Below are 18,766 nucleotides of genomic sequence, written 5' to 3' on the forward strand. Positions count from 1 at the left end.
AGACAGTGTGCGGGCTAGTTCCCAGGCAGGCAGCAGACACTCGATGAGCTCACATGTATTGACGCGCTCACACACTCCCATCCCCTATGAGGTGACTATTTCTACTCTGATCCTATTGGACAAGAGCAGAAACCCAATCCGACTCCGCCTTCCCTGGGGAATCCCTTTGATTGACGCACCCCTCTGACCAATCAACGGACAAGAGTGGCAATCCCCGCCCTTCAAATCTGGCCAAGACCAGAGCCAAGAAGACAGCTGCACTTTAAATAATTCCGTACATTTCCAGCTATCCGCCCCCTTACTTTCATCTCGTTCGCTGACAGGCCAAGGGCAGTGACGCCACCGAGCCCTCCTGACGCTATTGGTCAGGGATCCCGGGGAAATGGGCGGCACCTCCGGCTACTCCACTTCCTCCGACTTCTACTGCCACCTGGTGGTACGTCAGGGGTGAGAGGAGGATCGGCATCAAGCAGCCGCTGCCTGTCCGGTGTACACCGGCTAGCCGGGGTATGGGCTGAGCCGCAGCCTTGTACCGTCCGAGCCGCTCTGTGTGTGAGTGTGAGAGCGCGGAAGAGGCGGGGCCCGCGGTGAGGAGGGGGCGGCTTCCGCTGCGCGTTCCCCTCTGACACGGAACATTTCCCTCCAGTGTAATGTGTGTGTGAGCGCCCTCCTCCTACTCCCTCCTCCTTCTCTGGCCATCTTTATTACATTCATTACCGCAAAGGAAGAGCCAGCCGGCCCTACCTCTACCGAGCAACACTGCCGCCCGATCACCTGTACCGGAGGGAGGACAGGCGGCGCCGACACCACAAGCCTCTACGTTAGCGGTGGCGGCGGCATCTCCGGCTATGATCTGGCCCGGACCTGTGATCTGACTTCCTAGGTGGGTGACTGATCGCAACAGGGGGGAGGGGAACAGGAAGTGGGGGAGCCTCCGGGATCTCCATCCTATCCATGCTGGAGCCCTCAGGGGACTAGGGTCCTACCAGAGCACATAGGCCTGCTGGGGGCTGGGCACACATGGACAGGATGGGGGGTGCTGGGGGGGGGTCACTGCCAGGTCACTGTGTCTGCACTTCTATGGATTCCTTCCCCAATGTCTTCTCCTCCACACTGATCAACAGGACCCTGACAGACATCACAACTCCTACACATAGGAACAATGATGGCCCATACATAGATCTCCTCCTATCTACAGTCCACCAACTCCTACACCCAGGAACAATGATGGCCCATACATATCAGATCTCCTATCTACAGTCCACCAACTCCTACACCCAGGAACAATGATGGCCCACACATAGATCTCCTCCTATCTACAGTCCACCAACTCCTACACCCAGGAACAATGATTTCCCACACATAGATCTCCTATCTACAGTCCACCAACTCCTACATCCAGGAACAATGATGGCCCACACATAGATCTCCTATCTACAGTCCACCAACTCCTACACCCAGGAACAATGATTTCCCACACATAGATCTCCTATCTACTGCCTGCCAACTCCTACACCCAGGAACAATGATGGCCCACACATAGATCTCCTATCTACATCCCACCAACTCCTACACCCAGGAACGATGATAGCCCACACATAGATCTCCTCCTATCTACAGTCCACCAACTCCTACACCCAGGAACAATGATGAGACACACATAGATCTCCTCCTATCTACAGTCCACCAACTCCTACACCCAGGAACAATGATGAGACACACATAGATCTCCTCCTATCTACAGTCCACCAACTCCTACACCCAGGAACAATGATTTCCCACACATAGATCTCCTATCTACAGTCCACCAACTCCTACACCCAGGAACAATGATTTCCCACACATAGATCTCCTCCTATCTACAGTCCACCAACTCCTACACCCAGGAACAATGATGGCCCATACATAGATCTCCTATCTACAGTCCACCAACTCCTACACCCAGGAACAATGATGGCCCACACATAGATCTCCTCCTATCTACAGTCCACCAACTCCTACACCCAGGAACAATGATTTCCCACACATAGATCTCCTATCTACAGTCCACCAACTCCTACACCCAGGAACAATGAGACACACATAGATCTCCTCCTATCTACAGTCCACCAACTCCTACACACAGGAACAATGATGGCCCATACATATCAGATCTCCTATATACATCCCACCAACTCCTACACCCAGGAACAATGATTTCCCACACATAGATCTCCTCCTAGCTACAGTCCACCAACTCCTACACCCAGGAACAATGATGGCCCACACATAGATCTCCTCCTATCTACAGTCCACCAACTCCTACACCCAGGAACAATGATGTCCCACACATATCAGATCTCCTATCTACAGTCCACCAACTCCTACACCCAGGAACAATGATGACCCACACATAGATCTCCTATCTACAGTCCACCAACTCCTACACCCAGGAACAATGATGAGACACACATAGATCTCCTATCTACAGTCCACCAACTCCTACACCCAGGAACAATGACCCAGACATAGATCTCCTCCTATCTACAGTCCACCAACTCCTACACCCAGGAACAATGATGGCCCACACACAGATCTCCTCCTATCTACAGTCCACCAACTCCTACACCCAGGAACAATGATGGCCCACACATAGATCTCCTATCTACATCCCACCAACTCCTACACCCAGGAACAATGATGACCCACACATAGATCTCCTATCTACATCCTACCAACTCCTACACCCAGGAACAATGATGACCCACACATAGATCTCCTATCTACATCCCACCAACTCCTACACCCAGGAACAATGATGACCCACACATAGATCTCCTATCTACATCCTACCAACTCCTACACCCAGGAACAATGATGACCCACACATAGATCTCCTATCTACACCCCACCAACTCCAACACCCAGGAACAATGATGACCCACACATAGATCTCCTATCTACAGTCCACCAACTCCTACACCCAGAACAATGATGACCCACACATAGATCTCCTCCTATCTACAGTCCACCAACTCCTACACCCAGGAACAATGATAGCCCACACATAGATCTCCTATCTACAGTCCACCAACTCCTACACCCAGAACAATGATGACCCACACATAGATCTCCTATCTACAGTCCACCAACTCCTACACCCAGGAACAATGATGGCCCACACATAGATCTCCTCCTATCTACAGTCCACCAACTCCTACACCCAGAACAATGATGACCCACACATAGATCTCCTATCTACAGTCCACCAACTCCTACACCCAGGAACAATGATGGCCCACACATAGATCTCCTCCTAGCTACAGTCCACCAACTCCTACACCCAGGAACAATGATGGCCCACACATAGATCTCCTATCTACAGTCCACCAACTCCTACACCCAGGAACAATGATGACCCACACATAGATCTCCTATCTACATCCCACCAACTCCTACACCCAGGAACAATGATGACCCACACATAGATCTCCTCCTATCTACAGTCCACCAACTCCTACACCCAGGAACAATGATGGCCCACACATATCAGATCTCCTATCTACAGTCCACCAACTCCTACACCCAGGAACAATGATGGCCCACACACAGATCTCCTCCTATCTACAGTCCACCAACTCCTACACCCAGAACAATGATAGCCCACACATAGATCTCCTCCTATCTACAGTCCACCAACTCCTACACCCAGAACAATGATAGCCCACACATAGATCTCCTCCTATCTACAGTCCACCAACTCCTACACCCAGAACAATGATGACCCACACATAGATCTCCTATCTACAGTCCACCAACTCCTACACCCAGAACAATGATGGCCCACATATATGGCGCTTTTCCACAGCATGGAATCGAACGGTTCGGCTCGCTTTTGTGCTTTTCCACTGCTGGTACCGCATGGTATGGTGTAGGAACGGTACGGTACGGCGGCGCTTTTCCACTGCATGGAACCGAACGGTACGGCTCTCAAAAACAGTACCACCTCGATTGTGGTTCCAAGAGGGTACCATACCCGGTACCATATCCCACAATCCTTTGCATGCAGTCACTACTAGCCACTGATTGGTCAGAGAATCCCACCCACCCTGTTGTTATCCCACCCACTTAACTTTAGTACTACTTTAGTGGAAAAGCAAACCATACCGTACCGAACCGTTCCAACACCGTACCATGCGGTACCAGCAGTGGAAAAGCAAACCGGGCCAAGCTTGGGCGAGTAGAGCCGAGCCGGTACTTGCAGTGGAAAAGTGCCAATAGATCTCCTCCTATCTACAGCCCACCAACTCCTACACCCAGAAACAATGTTGGCCCACACATAGATCTCCTATCCACAGTCTACCAACTCCTACACCCAGGAACAATGATGGCCCACACATAGATCTCCTATCCACAGTCTACCAACTCCTACACCCAGGAACAATGATGGCCCACACATAGATCTCCTATTCACAGTCTACCAACTCCTACACCCAGGAACAATGATGGCCCACACATAGATCTCCTATCCACAGTCTACCAACTCCTACACCCAGGAACAATGATGGCCCACACATAGATCTCCTATCTACAGTCTACCAACTCCTACACCCAGGAACAATGATGGCCCACACATAGATCTCCTATCTACAGTCTACCAACTCCTACACCCAGGAACAATGATGGCCCACACATAGATCTCCTATCCACAGTCCACCAACTCCTACACCCAGGAACAATGATGGCCCACACATAGATCTCCTATCCACAGTCTACCAACTCCTACACCCAGGAACAATAATGGCCCACACATAGATCTCCTATCCACAGTCTACCAACTCCTACATCCAGGAACAATGATGGCCCACACATAGATTTCCTCCTATCTACAGTCCACCAACTCCTACACCCAGGAACAATGATGAGACACACATAGATTTCCTCCTATCTACAGTCCACCAACTCCTACACCCAGGAACAATGATGGCCCACACATAGATCTCCTATCCACAGTCTACCAACTCCTACACCCAGGAACAATAATGGCCCACACATAGATCTCCTATCCACAGTCTACCAACTCCTACATCCAGGAACAATGATGGCCCACACATAGATTTCCTCCTATCTACAGTCCACCAACTCCTACACCCAGGAACAATGATGAGACACACATAGATCTCCTCCTATCTACAGTCCACCAACTCCTACACCCAGGAACAATGATGAGACACACATAGATCTCCTCCTATCTACAGTCCACCAACTCCTACACCCAGGAACAATGATAGCCCACACATAGTTCTCCTATCGACAGTCCGCCAACAGCCACACGTAGTTCTCCTCCTATCGACAGTCCACCAACTCTGATGAAGTTGAGATGGACCTCATACTCACTGTAGTAGGTGAATGGACTGATCACGATCTGACTGTTTTGGACATCTTAGACATTGGACAGTGTTGTGGTTTAATGTTGGCTTTTTATCTGTCTGCTGTCCTTTTAGTGGTGCTTTGTTCTCTTGTCTGTGGCTGACATTAAGCCATCTGCTCAATGCCAGCAGCCTGTAAAAATCAATGACGGGGCTGAAACATACAGCATATATGCACACTGGGCATGCAGGGATGTGTTTGCATGCAGGGATATATGAGCTGTCCAATATGTAGACCCAAATGCTCCTTGGATGTGCACGTATATAAGCACACAGACTCTGTATGTTTCAGCCTGTTATTAATTTTGATGGGCTGGTGGTATGCTGCACCTGTGACTCTTGGGCAGATAATCCTACCCAGATGTATTGGCTACGTGTCTGTGCAAGCAAGTTCACTCTGACACTCCTGATAACTAATGTCAATGGGGATGAAAGTGCTGGTAAATCCATACTAGTAGTCCAGTGGTAACCAGAACAGGAATAGTGTCAAAATCTTCCAATAGGCACACTTGTTCCTGTGACAGCTGTCAAAGGGAGAATTTCCCTTATATTGAAAAGGTAATCTCTCACTTCCTGTTGTGTCTGTAGGACAGGAAGTGATCGGAAATCTGCCTAATGAGATATGGATGGCAACATTACCTGAGCACAGTTTTAAACCCCCCCCCAAAAAAAAAAAAGTTTGGTATTGTATATACTTTAACACAATGTTTAGTGTTCTGATATAAGATTGATGTGTCTTGCGGACTTGGCAAATGTCAGCTAGGCCTTTTAAGTATAGATGTAGTCGACGTTTCTTTTTTTTTTTTTTTTTTTTTGTAGTGTTAGGTAGAGTAGGCAAAGGTTAGTCTGTTATTTCTTTACACTTCCTGTGCTGTAAAGGGAACAGGACGTGAGAGGAAACAATATGAAGTGAGGGAACCCAGGTGTCCTCATTGCAAGATTTATCCTCCTCACTTGTTCAGGATGAGGATAACCTTTTGTGCTTCCCATTACTTTTTGTTGTGGCCCCCCCAAGACAATGAAAGAGGATAGATCTCCACAGCAGGGACAAAGATAGTAATAAAAACCAGAACCTGATAAGGGGTCCTCAGACTCTTCTACTATATCCAAAACATGTTTTGGATGTCTGTCTGTCTGTCTGTCTGTCTGTCTGTCTGTCTGTCTGTCTGTCTGTCTGTCTGTCTGTCTGTCTGTCTGTCTGTCTGTCTGTCTGTCTGTCTGTCTGTATATCTCTCTCTCACACACACACACACAGAAAGCGAATAGGTGATCTCCCTTAGCGGCTTTGCATCTGAAGGATCATGGCCTGACCAGTGTGTGTGTGTTTGTACACAATTAAACCCCTTACCACCAGCCCTTTGAAGGGGTTGTTAAGGAGAGGCCAGTAGGTGGCATTTAATCTTGCATTCATTATGATTGGCTGTCAAACTGGTCAGGAGGTGATTGGGAGCCTATCGTAATGGCTCCTGATTGTAAACCGTGTCCAGGAGCTGTGGGTCACAGGGCTAAGCAAAGTGTACATTTTCAACGCACAGAACAGCGGCACGTATATGTGACAACACAGCGCTAAAGCCCACCGCTGTGCTGCCACATATAGAAAAGTACAACCAGCAAGAGGTGAAGTACGTTTATTACTTTGTGATCTGATGAGACAGAGTTTACCATTCCATTGTGCGTCCGTTGCCTTTAGTGCTCAGGCACTTTATTTACCTGGCTTTGTTTCCATCTTGTGAATGGCTGTGACATCATCAGCCCTGTTAAGTCACAATGTTATCTGCTCGTTGTCATGTACTGTCTGTTGATGGCTGTCCATGAGCTACACAAGTGCTTTGATGACTAAGATGTTTTCCATGGCCAGTATTAAATATTACATAAATTGCGTCAGAGTGTTCTATTTCTATGCTTTGTTTGGCATAACAGGAGGTTGTTTAATGGAAGTTTAGAAAGAAAGCCCCCTAAGTATCATATGGGACTTTAGAGGTAACAGTGGGTTATAATAAAAAAAAATTATTATTATGTTGTTAATCTAAAATATTTTAAATTTTATTGAAAATTGATATCACTTGTATTCAATATTGTTTCTCCCAAGTATATACAGGGTATTATAACTTGTTATACAGATAATAACTCATCCATTGCATTGTAACGATACATAATACAAACATGGTGTAACTTAGAGGAGTGATACATAATCCAACGCGTTTCGTTACATGTTTGATCTATAACATACAAATCTTAATCAGGGATTCTGATTCCACTCCTGAAAAGAGTACAACATAGTATAAGCTTGATGCACTTTATAAATAGTATACAAAAAAACATTTTTATGCGTCTGTGACTTTTTCCTAGAGGGAGCCAAGAGAAAACTACTCTTGGCTGTTGGTGTTTGTTCAAAAGATCCAACTTTCAGGAGCATGCTAGGGAATTCCTGATTATGCATACTGTATATGTTCAGCTCAAAAAGAAGGAATTTTGGATAAACATCGTACCTTGGCTATTGTTTGGACACCGTTATTACTTATGTCTCATCTCTAGATTACTCTACAAGTATACTTGTGTGTGTATATATGTGTTGTTAAGTACAGTAAAACCTTGGTTTGAGAGTAACTTGGTTTAAGAGCGCTTTGCAAGACAAGCAAAATTTTCAAATAAATTTTGACTTGGTTTACAAGCGATGTCTTGATATACAAGTAGCCTCAAGTCACAGCTGAGTATAAAAGAGAAGAGAGGCGCCTCTAAGTGTAGCAATATGGTTAAATTTAATGAAGGTTCAACATTTAGCAACTCACATGGTTGATGATTGGAACAGGCACATCTAAGTATGCAGGCATCCAGGCTAAAGCTGTCCACATAGACCATCCTCTGCACCGCCATCTACGTCATCCCTTCCATGCTGCCCCTCGCTTTCAGATCCCTTTACTGCAGGGTGGTCTTCCCGGTCAGGATTACAGACTGGCAGCCGGCGGTGCAGAAGATAGTCCATGTGGACAGCTTTACCCCGGATGCCTGCATACTTAGATGTGCCTGTTTTATTCATCAACCATGTGAGTTGCTAAATGTTGTACCTTCATTAAATGGAACCATATTGCTACACTTAGAGGCGCCTTTCTTCTCTTTGATACTCTGTAGCTCCTACTGGATTTTGCTTCTAATCCCCTTGTGGAAGCGGCTATTTGTGGATGGACATTTTATGGTTATATAACCTATCGCAATGCTATAATCTTTTTATATGGACTATAAACTGAAGGATTTAGGAATAAATGGTTGTGGAACGAATCATCTGAGTTTCCATTATTTCTTATGGGGAAATTCGCTTTGATATAAGAGTGCTTTGGATTACAAGCATGCATCCGGAACGAATTATGCTCGCAATCCAAGGTTTTACTGTATTGGTTTAATTTTCTTTTTACTAAAATAGAAAATCCATTATACTGACTAGAATAGCAACACTTTCTAGACTCTTTGTGGTGGTTCATCATCATCCCCCCCCCCTCCCCCAGGGTTTTATTGGTGTCTGTATCCTCACTGACGAGGTTCCCCTTTTATGTTCGGCCTGATGGCAATTGTCATAAGGACAGAAAATGGGGACACCCATTCTACATGGAGAGTTCCTCTCTGTAGATCCTCCCTTTTTTTTTTTTTGCCAAATGCTTAAAGCGGTTGTAAACCCGAAAACGAGAGGAAAAAAAAAAAACCTGCAAGACAAAGGCATAATGAGCTAGTATGCATCGCATACTAGCTCATTATGTATTACCGTAGAACGAAGCCCCGACACAGACCCCCGGACATCGCTGCGGGCGCCGCCATGATCCCTCGGTGTCTCTTCCAGGTTCGGCGGCTCCAGCGCTGTGATTGGCCGGAGCCGCGATGACGTCACTCCCACGCTTGCGCGATTTTCCGGCAAGCTCCCGGCAAGGAAAACTGGAGGTCCCCCCGGACCTTCAGAGCGCGTGAGCGGCTGCATGCACTGCAAATATCTCCTAAACCGTGCCGGTTTAGGAGATATTAATTGTACCTACAGGTAAGCCTTATTATAGGCTTACCTGTAGGTAAAAGTGTCAAAAAGCGTAATACTACCGCTTTAACATTAAGGAAATACCCATGTACAGAACAGAAACTGTGAATTGTCAAATATAACTTTACAGTTCCAGTATGTGTCAAATTCATACAAAGTTCTCATTAAAACACCTGCATATGTACAAGAGACTTATTCCCCCCCCCTTTTCCTTGCCTTTATAAACATACTTTGTAGAGATTTCTACTCACTTCCTGTTGTTTTTAAGGGATAATTGCAAATCTCTACAAAGAAAAATAAAAATTGAACTCCATTTAAGAAGCTAATGGAACTTCTCCATGGAAGTGCAACATATTACCTATCCAATCTACAAGGCCACATCGCAGCTCCAAAAATAAAAGCTGCTTATAACAGGCACTTGAGCTTTTATTTCTCGGCCTAAAAGCATTAACTTTTTTGTGCTTCTGTCAGCATGTGTTTTTTTTACGAACCTTCCCCTTACCTCATTTTTCCATTATTATTATTATTATTATAATTATTGTTATTATTATTATTATTATTATTATTGTTATTATTATTTATTAATTTTTTTTCTGGGTGCTTTTGTGCGCTTCTCCTTTTTTAAAAACACTAGTTTGGTGGTATTTTGTTTTCTGCCTGTAAGAGCATATAAAACTCCTAAAAAAAAAAAAAAAAAAAAAAAGTGTGCATGGACACCTTGGCTAACATGGAGGGGAGTTTCCACGCAGAAAAAATTGACCGTTTTAAAAAAGCTCAAAAGCCTGAAGGGGCCACTTCTTAGAAATGCAGTGTGCATGAGCCCTATTTAGCAAGCTGTGTCAACATTACAGCCGTTAAATGTCAGTGCATTTAACACAATAGCAAACACCGAGTAGGGTGTATGCTGTATTCAGAAGGAAGATATGTACTGTAAGGCTGGTTTCACACAAGCAGTCCAATCAGGTCCACCTGCCAGCTTTTCATGCAGACCTGATTTGGACCAGCAATTGTTCTCTATGGAGTGGCGTGTGTCCCCTGGCATCCGATCCTGTCTGCCAAAAACAGACGGATGGAGGATCATTCTCCCATCTGTCAAATCGGATTACAGTCTGATTGAAACGGACCGGTGGTCTGTTTCCACTTGACTTCCCCACTGAGAACAGCGGGGCTGTGTCTGTGTCCACCCATAGTGGAGAGGGCACAGACCTGTCATCCACCTGCTCAGCAGAGAGATCCCCTGATGAGCAGTTGATGCGCATTAAGGAGTACGCCCGTGTGAAACCAGCCTCACAGTGGATTTCCACCCAAAAGGGGTAGCTCCGCTTGTTTGTTTCCTCTCACCCCTCTCCGCTGCCACATTTGGCACATTTTGGGGGTGAGGAGAACAGGTACCTGGCTTTGACTGGCACTTGTTCCCACTTCTTGGTGACTTTAAAACGGCAAACTCACCCAGAAGTTCGGCTCCCCTCCTCCTTCACCCCATTGCAAGTCCATTCACAAAGCGTAGCACGCTTCGTGAATGTGCAGTAGGGAACCGGCTGTGAAGCCGCAAGGCTTCACTGCTGGTTTCCCTTATAAGAAATGGTGGTGGCAGCACCCGAAAGACAATGAAAACATAGGCTACAGTGAAGACACTATTGGATTCCAGGACAGGTAAGTGTCTGAATATTAAAAGTCAGCAGCTACAGTACTTGTAGCTGCTGACCTTTCATTTTTTCTGAAGGAGCCTGGAGCTCTTCTTTAGGCTATAATTGAGCACTGAATACATACATGAACGCTTTTCACCTGCCAAAAGGGTTTGTAATTTTATCCATCCAGTCTAAACAGCTGTGGCACACAGTACAGCTTTATTAGGGAAGGAGACCTACCCTAATGTTTCTCTGCTTCAGGTACTGGTCTTCACCCTCGCCATGTGACTGGGTAGTGAAATGAGAAGCAGCAGACTGTTGAGCTCATTTCCTTGTCCAGTCTGCTTTCTCCTCGTATCCGTATACCCCGCCTACTGTAACGCCTCTTAATGGCTTCTTGTGCTGCTGCTTCCTCCTCCTCTTTGGGCTCTGCTGTACAGAGAATGCAGGTGGGTGATACTAATGCCCCGTACACACGCGTCGATAGTTGGCCAGGAATTTTCGGCCAACGTCCGATCGGCCGATTTTCAGCTTGTTAGTATGATGCTTTCGACAACCGTCGGTGTGCATGCTATAAAATTTTTGTTGGCCGTCAACACAATGGCCGATTTTCCATCAGTCAGTACAGATTTCGGCAGACAATCTGATGAGCAAGACTGGGCATGCTCAGAGAAGAAAAAACACACAGAAAGTAAACCAGCACATGACATCACTTCTGAAGTAGATTTTTGTTGGCTGAGAAAATTCGTGTGCAGTCTAGGCACATTCCAACCAACAAAACACCACTCTGGACAAAACTCGGACGATCGGTCGGCCGATAATCGTTGCGTGTGTATGAGGCATTAGTCTAAGGTAAATACACTGCTTGCATTTACCTACATGCTGACTGCTCACAACAAATATACTGCAAGAAGGCGGCAGGTGCAGGCTTTGTAACATGTACATTGCTGGCTTTCTTCCGGTGTTTGGGGCACCTTTTATTGCTAACCCATGCCGTGTTTGGACACAGCATGGGTTTGTCGGCAGATTTCAGCTAAAACCTGCTGATCAGCTGTGTCCAATTACACAGACACACACAACTGTGTACAGAGAACAGCGATTTGGCTTTTCTTCTCCCTGAAAAGCAGGGAGAAAAAAACAGCCTTGTTAGTAAGTACAAGCAGCACACATTTAACTCCTTGATTGCCCCTTGATTTTAACTCCTTCTTAGCCAGTGTCATTAGTAGTACAGTTTCATCACTTGATTAGTAACTTCAGTTAGTGTCCCTCCCAGCCATTTTCTGTTAGCACCAGATTGTCCGTCACACTATAAGTCGCAGATTACCGATATCACAGTGTAGCGTGTAAAGCTGCGTTAATTCCAGTGTTTATACCATAGTTTGTAGTTGCTATAACTTTCACACTAACCAATTTTAATATACTTTTAATATATTTTTTTGTAATTTTGGTAACATTGCTCCCCCCCCCCTTTTTTTCACCCCAGTTGGGAGATCTTGGTACCCTGCCAGCTCCCATCTTTCTTACCTAGGCAGGAATGACCTACTTGTAGTGACCTGCATGTAGTGACCTCTCATCATATATCCCATGAGGCTTCAGATCTATGGAAACTGTGCAGATGTCGAAGTGTGTCATCGGGCCAGCTGCTAGAACCTAGAAGGGACACCTGGCTCCTGATAACATAAGAAACAAAGATGACAGCTCAGGAACCCATATGTAGTGGTTTACAGTAGGATACAGCTGGATCCTCCTGGGTGTGGCATGTATGTTGAGGATAATCCAGCGAAAAAGGGAAGAGGGAATTAAAAAGTACATATGACAGGGGTTGAAGTTTCTTATCAACCTCCTTTGTGTGTGATTATCTTATATAGAGATAGATGAATATATTGGCAGAGTGAATTGGTCTTAATACCCAGCTGGTGCATGTATGCGTCCAAGGTTCTATATGTGGTCACCAAATGCTTTTCGGAGCAAGCAAGTTCGATGGGCTCCTGATCATGTGACTGCTGTAAGAAAGCAAAACTCTGTGACGGCTTCTCAATCACGTGATCGATAAAACCCACTTAAATAGTTGCTGGAAAGTACACACAGGGGTTGATGAACTAAAATCTGGTGCAGTTGTGGCTGGAAGCCAATTTAATTTTAACTTCAGCTTGTTCAATAAAGTGGAACTTGACCCTAAAGGGGGAGTTCTGCTTGTTTGTATCCTCCATCAACCCCCCTCCACTGCGATCGTTGCCGCAGTTCACTTCCCCTGCTGCCTCCTGGGACACATCACTGCTCCCAGAAGACTGCGGAAGCATTCATAAAGCATAGCGCGGCAGGAAACTGGCTGTGGAGCCTCAAGACTTTAGTGTATGCAACTCCCCCCTATTATACTTTCCTAGGTAGATGCAGTATCAGTCCGAAGCTGTATCTGTTCCCTTGTGCCTCTACACTGAGAACCAAGCGATCGAACACCGCCGATCGCTTGATTTTGACAGCCCCCCCTGAGCAGAGAGCTGTTGCCTGCCAGTCAGCAGCTCTCTGCTCTACTCCCTTCTCACTCATTGGAGCGCTGGGCTGTGGAGGAGTGGGCAGCAGCCAGCTCAGGCACCTGGTGGATCCCGACTTCCATTGTCGCGATGATGCGGTGCCTGGACTTATATCTGTGACGTGAACAGAGAGCGGACTTTAGCCAACTCTCTGCTGAAAACGGGTCACAGGAGTGCGAAACTAATTGCACGCCTGTGATCCATAGGCGATGTATAGCCAAACAAGATTGGCCCCGAAGCGGAATAAAGAATCTGTTCGATGGAGGACATCGCTAGATCCCTGGTATCCCTGGACAGGTAAGTGTCCTTATTAGGGATTGACGATATCGTTTTTTCAGGGCCGCTACCGACTTATTTTTTTTTTTTTTCTCCGGCCACCCTTCAGGCCGATTAGGTGGTGATATTCTGCACATTTAAAGTTTCTTTTATTTTTACACTGTCCTTTTTTTTAACTTTTTTTTTTTTTTTTTTTTTGATTAGTCTTTATTGCTGTTACAAGGAATGTAAACCTCCCTTGTGACTGTAATAGGCAGTGACAGGTACTCTTTATGGATGCTAACGACATTGTAGACCCGATCAAAGCCGATTTCAGCTTTGTTTAGGTCTTCAGCCAGCTGGCATATGTGCCGGCTGGTCGCTTGGGCCTCCCGGTGGGACGGGAGACCCGGGTGGAGTGGCGGGAGGGGTGACATCCCCCCCGCTGCTTGTAATAACAGCCGAGCGGCTCCGCACTGGTTATTACAAGAAAGATGACCATCTGCTCTAAAAAAGCTTCACAGGGGTGATGTCTGTAGTTGCAGGCGTCACTCTGATACCGATACTTCAAAAAATAGTGAATATCGGCCTACAATAATCAGCCCCACTGATAATCGGTCGATCCCTAGTCCTTAGATTAAAAGTCAGCAGCTACATTCTTTGTAGCTGCTGACTTTTAATTCTTTTGGGGGTAGACTGGTGCTCCTCTTTAAAGTCGAAGTTCAGGCAAAACCCAACGCTAAACCTGCTCTCTGCCACTTTCTAAACCTAGTCTATCTAACCCTCTAAAGCAAAAATGGCTATACTTAACTTTTTTGCAGCCATTCTGGTCCCACCATCAGCTGTGAGTGGCAGCTTCAGTGTGGAGGCTGGTGCAGAAGAGGTCGCTGTCAAACGGAAGCCCTTTACTAAGTCTATGGGTGACATCACTTCCCAGGCATTTTACAGCCGTTGTCCGTCCTCTCCTGCAAACAGCTTCCACCTCTGAAAGCAGGAAAGGTAAGTACAACTATTTTTGCTTTGCAGGGTGAGATAGATTAGGGTTAGAATGTGGCAGAGAGCGGGTTTAGTGTTCATTTTTGCCTGAACTTACTTTTTAAGCTTTGACAAAAAGTATCCTGGAAGCTGATTGGTTTCTTTGCAGCGCTGCAGTTGATTTTGCACTCTCCAGCTTTAGTAAATCAAACTCATAATTATTAATGGAAATACTTTGGGTCATTTTGACCAAAACAAACCATTTTAAAATCAAAGTAAACCTGGAATTCTACTTTGCTTGCAGTGTCACAAAAGAACAGTTCTTTAAAGTCTATGCAGCACAATGCGTTGACACTGCGGGAAAATGTAGACATGCTGCATTTTTGAGCACCATGCCACATTTCAGCGTTGTGTGAACAGGACGCATAGAAAAACAATTGTTTTCCATGTGCTCTAGTGTTGTGCCTGTATTGATTAGCTCAGCCTAATGCAATTGGTGTGAATGAGCCCTAAATGCAATTCACAAATGCACACGCTGGCATACATTTAACATCAAGGGTTTGCTCACACCCTTTTGCATTGTGGTAACACCTCACAGCACAATATCATACATTGCAGTGAGCTTGTGTTACTGCAGCCAATTCATTTGAAATGGAAACTTATTCTGAGAAAAAAAAAACACTACGTTGAATTGTGTGTTTTTTTTTTTTTTTTTATACGAAGGCATACCGTAGCGCAGGTGCAATTTGTGGATATGTGAGGGTGCCATTAAAAATAAATGTTACTGGTTGGCATCACCCCTTTCTTGGTGCGCTAGCATGCATTATGGCAGTCCATGTAATTGCTGTGTGATGGTTTGTAGCCGTAGCATGTTTTGCCGTATGGTAACACCTAAAACGATTTGTGCAGTTTAAAGAGCAGAAGCACTCCTGATATTTTATCTTAGATCCTCATACTTGAATTACATTATTGTAAGTAAGCACCAAGACCGCATCTGTTGATTGCCAGGGAGAGAGAAGTTCAGTCGTGAGTGCCACACACTTTGTCACAAAGTAAAAGCTGATGTTTAGTTAGGAGACAAAAATCCCTAATGCCCCGTACACACGTGCAGATTATCTGCAGACTTTTGTCCGCAGACTTACCTTTTCTATGTAGTGCAAGGGCCTGCCGGATTGCATACAAATTGAAAGTGTTTAGGTTTGACCTCATATTATATGGTTTTGGTAAGTCTGCAGACAAAAGTCTGCAGATAATCTGCACGTGTGTATGGGGCATTAGGCGTTCACATGTAGGCGTTTTGGGGCGTTTTTCTGCTCTAGGATCAGCTCTCAAAACGCCCAACAAGACAAATCCTATTCATTTCAATGTCCCCTTTTCACATCTGAGCGCTTTGACGCCGTGAGCAAAACGCCCAACAAGACAAATCCTATTAATTTCAATGGCCCTGTTCATATCTGAGCGTTTTGACGCCGTGAGAAAAACGCCCAACGCTCAAAAAAGTACATGAGCTTCTTTTTGGGCAGATTACAGGCGTTTTCCATTGGTCTCTAGTCAATCTAAAAACGCCTGCACAAAAACGCCTGTAATAGCAACGCCAAGATGTGAACGTAGCCTAAAGCTTTAATCACTTTACTAACCTGTAATAAAGTCTCACGTTCTGCAGGCATCTGAATCCTGGAGAAATCATGCTGCATGGATTCCCCATCCTCTTCCTGTCTCTGAGCTTCCATCTATACAGTGGTTAACCACTTAAGCCCCGGAAGATTTTACCCCCTTCCTGACCAGGGGGTATTTTGCGATTCGGCACTGCGTGACTTTAACGGACAATTGCGCGGTCGTGCGACGCTGTACCTAAACGAATTTGACGTCCTTTTTTTCCCACAAACAGAGCTTTCTTTTGGTGGTATTTGATCACCTGTGCGATTTTATGATCACGCGCTATAAACAAAAAAAGAGCGTCAATTTTGCAAAAATAACAATATTTTTCACATTTTTTTAAATGAAATTCCCCCCCAAAAAAAAGCAAATTTTTTTAAAATTTTCAGCCAATTTGTTTTATGCTACCTATGTTTGGTAAAAAAAATCGCAAAAAGCGTATTTTGATTGGTTTGCGCAAAAGTTATCGCGTTTACTAACAAAGGGAAAGATTTTTGTCATTTTTGTTGTTTTTTTTTTTAACGCGTAATGGCGGCGATCTGCGATTTTTTTTTTTTTTTTTTTTTTTGTGGTACTGCGACATTGCGGCGGACAGATCGGACCCTTGACTGACATTTGTGACACTTTTGGGGTTACCAGTGACATTTCTACAGTAATCAGTGCTATACATATGCACTGTTACTGTAAAAATACACTGGTTTTGAAGGGGTTAACTTTATTTGGGAGAGAGGGGCTGTGTATATCCCTAGGGGCGTGCTTTCTACTGTGATTGGCTGTGGCTTGAGCTGTAAGGACACTGATCAACGGATCTACATACTAGATCCGTTTGATCAGTGTCTTTACAGCGAGGAGAATGACAGGTGGCTTGTTTACACAAGCTGCCTGACATTCTCCCTCTCCCCCGCCGATCGCCGAGTGACCGGCGGACATCGGGTCCGCTGGTCCACACGCGCGGGGGGGGTCCGTGACCACGCCTCGGGGGGCGCGCGCTCGCTCCCTAGACCCTCACAAGCTAGTGACGTAGCCCTACGTCACTTTGCCTGTGAGGGGCTGACTGCCGACGTAGATCGGTGTTAGGCAGTCAGCAAGTGGTTAATCTCTTTGGTCTTCAGACAGAAATACAGCACAGATGGTCCAATGGGACATGCCATCTCCTCACTCCTCCATTGAGTAAAGTTCATTCATTGATTACGTTGTGTGTAACCCTAAAACCTGTTCTGTGAGTGGACAAGGGGCTGATTCACCCCCCCCCCTCCCCCCCCCCCCAATGCACAGGTTGTTTTATTCAATGTAATTGATGAAAGAACTTTTCTTCAATCGTCTTCCAGGGCAGCACCTGAGATAGGCTCCTCCCACCTGAAACAGGAAACGCATTAGTCCACTGTTCTAAAAAAAAATGTCAGTCATACCTTCAGCCTGAGTTTGTGGACAGGGCATTCCCTCACAGACCATTTCTCCAGGATCCAGCTGCCTCTAAATCTAAACTTCAGTTTTAAAGTACAATTCCTTACTTTGGAAATGTCCCCTTTCTCTCCTGCGGCTTATGCTACTTGTGCATTATAAAAATAAAAAGTTTACGTCATTTCAACCTGATCTGGTCACGTGATCCTTTAGCTCTGTAGCCCCTGTGTCAGTCAGCGGCGGCTGCAGGGAAGAGGAGGGACTGGTGGCAGTGGCTGGCATGTGGGAGATAATGGGTGACCTCACTGCTCCTGAATTCCCAGCTGTTGTCAAACGCTCCCTCCTCTCTCCTGCAGCTGCCCCTTACTGACACAGGGGATCACATGACCACACCAGAGTGAGCTGAAAATGGGATAGAGTATACATTTTTATTTTTGGGTTAGGCATCATATGTAGAATGGGGGGTGGGGAGGAGACATTTATAAACAGTGTCAGGAATTCCACTTTAAGGCCTCATGTACACTGCTACTTGTAAACAGACGTTTAGGAGCAGTTGGGCGTTTTTTTTTCAGCAGCCCCTGAACTCTCTTCTATGTTATCGTATCTGTCCATGTACACAGGGTTGTTTACAGTCATTTAGAGCCGGTTCACACTGAGGCTATCCGACTTCGGAGGACGACCTGTGAAGTCGCGTGCACCGCTGTGCACCACGACTTCGGTGCGACTTGCAGGGACTTCATATAATGGAAGTCTATGCAAGTCGCTCCGAGGTCGCCCCAAAGTAGTACAGGACCCTTTTTCTAAGTCGGACCGACTTGTGTCGCTCCTATTAGAACGGGTCCTGCAGCGGTCAATGGGCCGCGACCGACCGCGACTTGTCAGGCTGACAAGTCGCGC

The 18,766-nt window shown here is 45.8% G+C and overlaps 1 protein-coding gene across 5 annotated transcripts in view; it reads left to right on the forward strand.

Annotated features, from left to right (window-relative positions):
- Window positions 1-422: 422 nt before the first annotated feature.
- Window positions 423-18,766, forward strand: part of CSNK1G3 (casein kinase 1 gamma 3) — a 273,308-nt gene continuing 254,964 nt past the window's right edge. For 2 of the 5 annotated variants that reach the window (XM_082261672.1, XM_082261674.1), the window contains exon 1: window positions 423-883. The gene's annotated coding sequence lies outside the window, so the exon portion shown is untranslated. Of the gene's footprint in view, window positions 888-18,766 lie in introns of all 5 variants that reach the window. The other 3 variants (XM_082261673.1, XM_082261675.1, XM_082261676.1) reach the window with 3 other exon arrangements.

The sequence above is a fragment of the Pelophylax lessonae genome, assembly GCF_965119305.1.
Source record: "Pelophylax lessonae genome assembly, chromosome: 1".
Taxonomy (NCBI): Eukaryota; Metazoa; Chordata; class Amphibia; order Anura; family Ranidae; genus Pelophylax; species Pelophylax lessonae.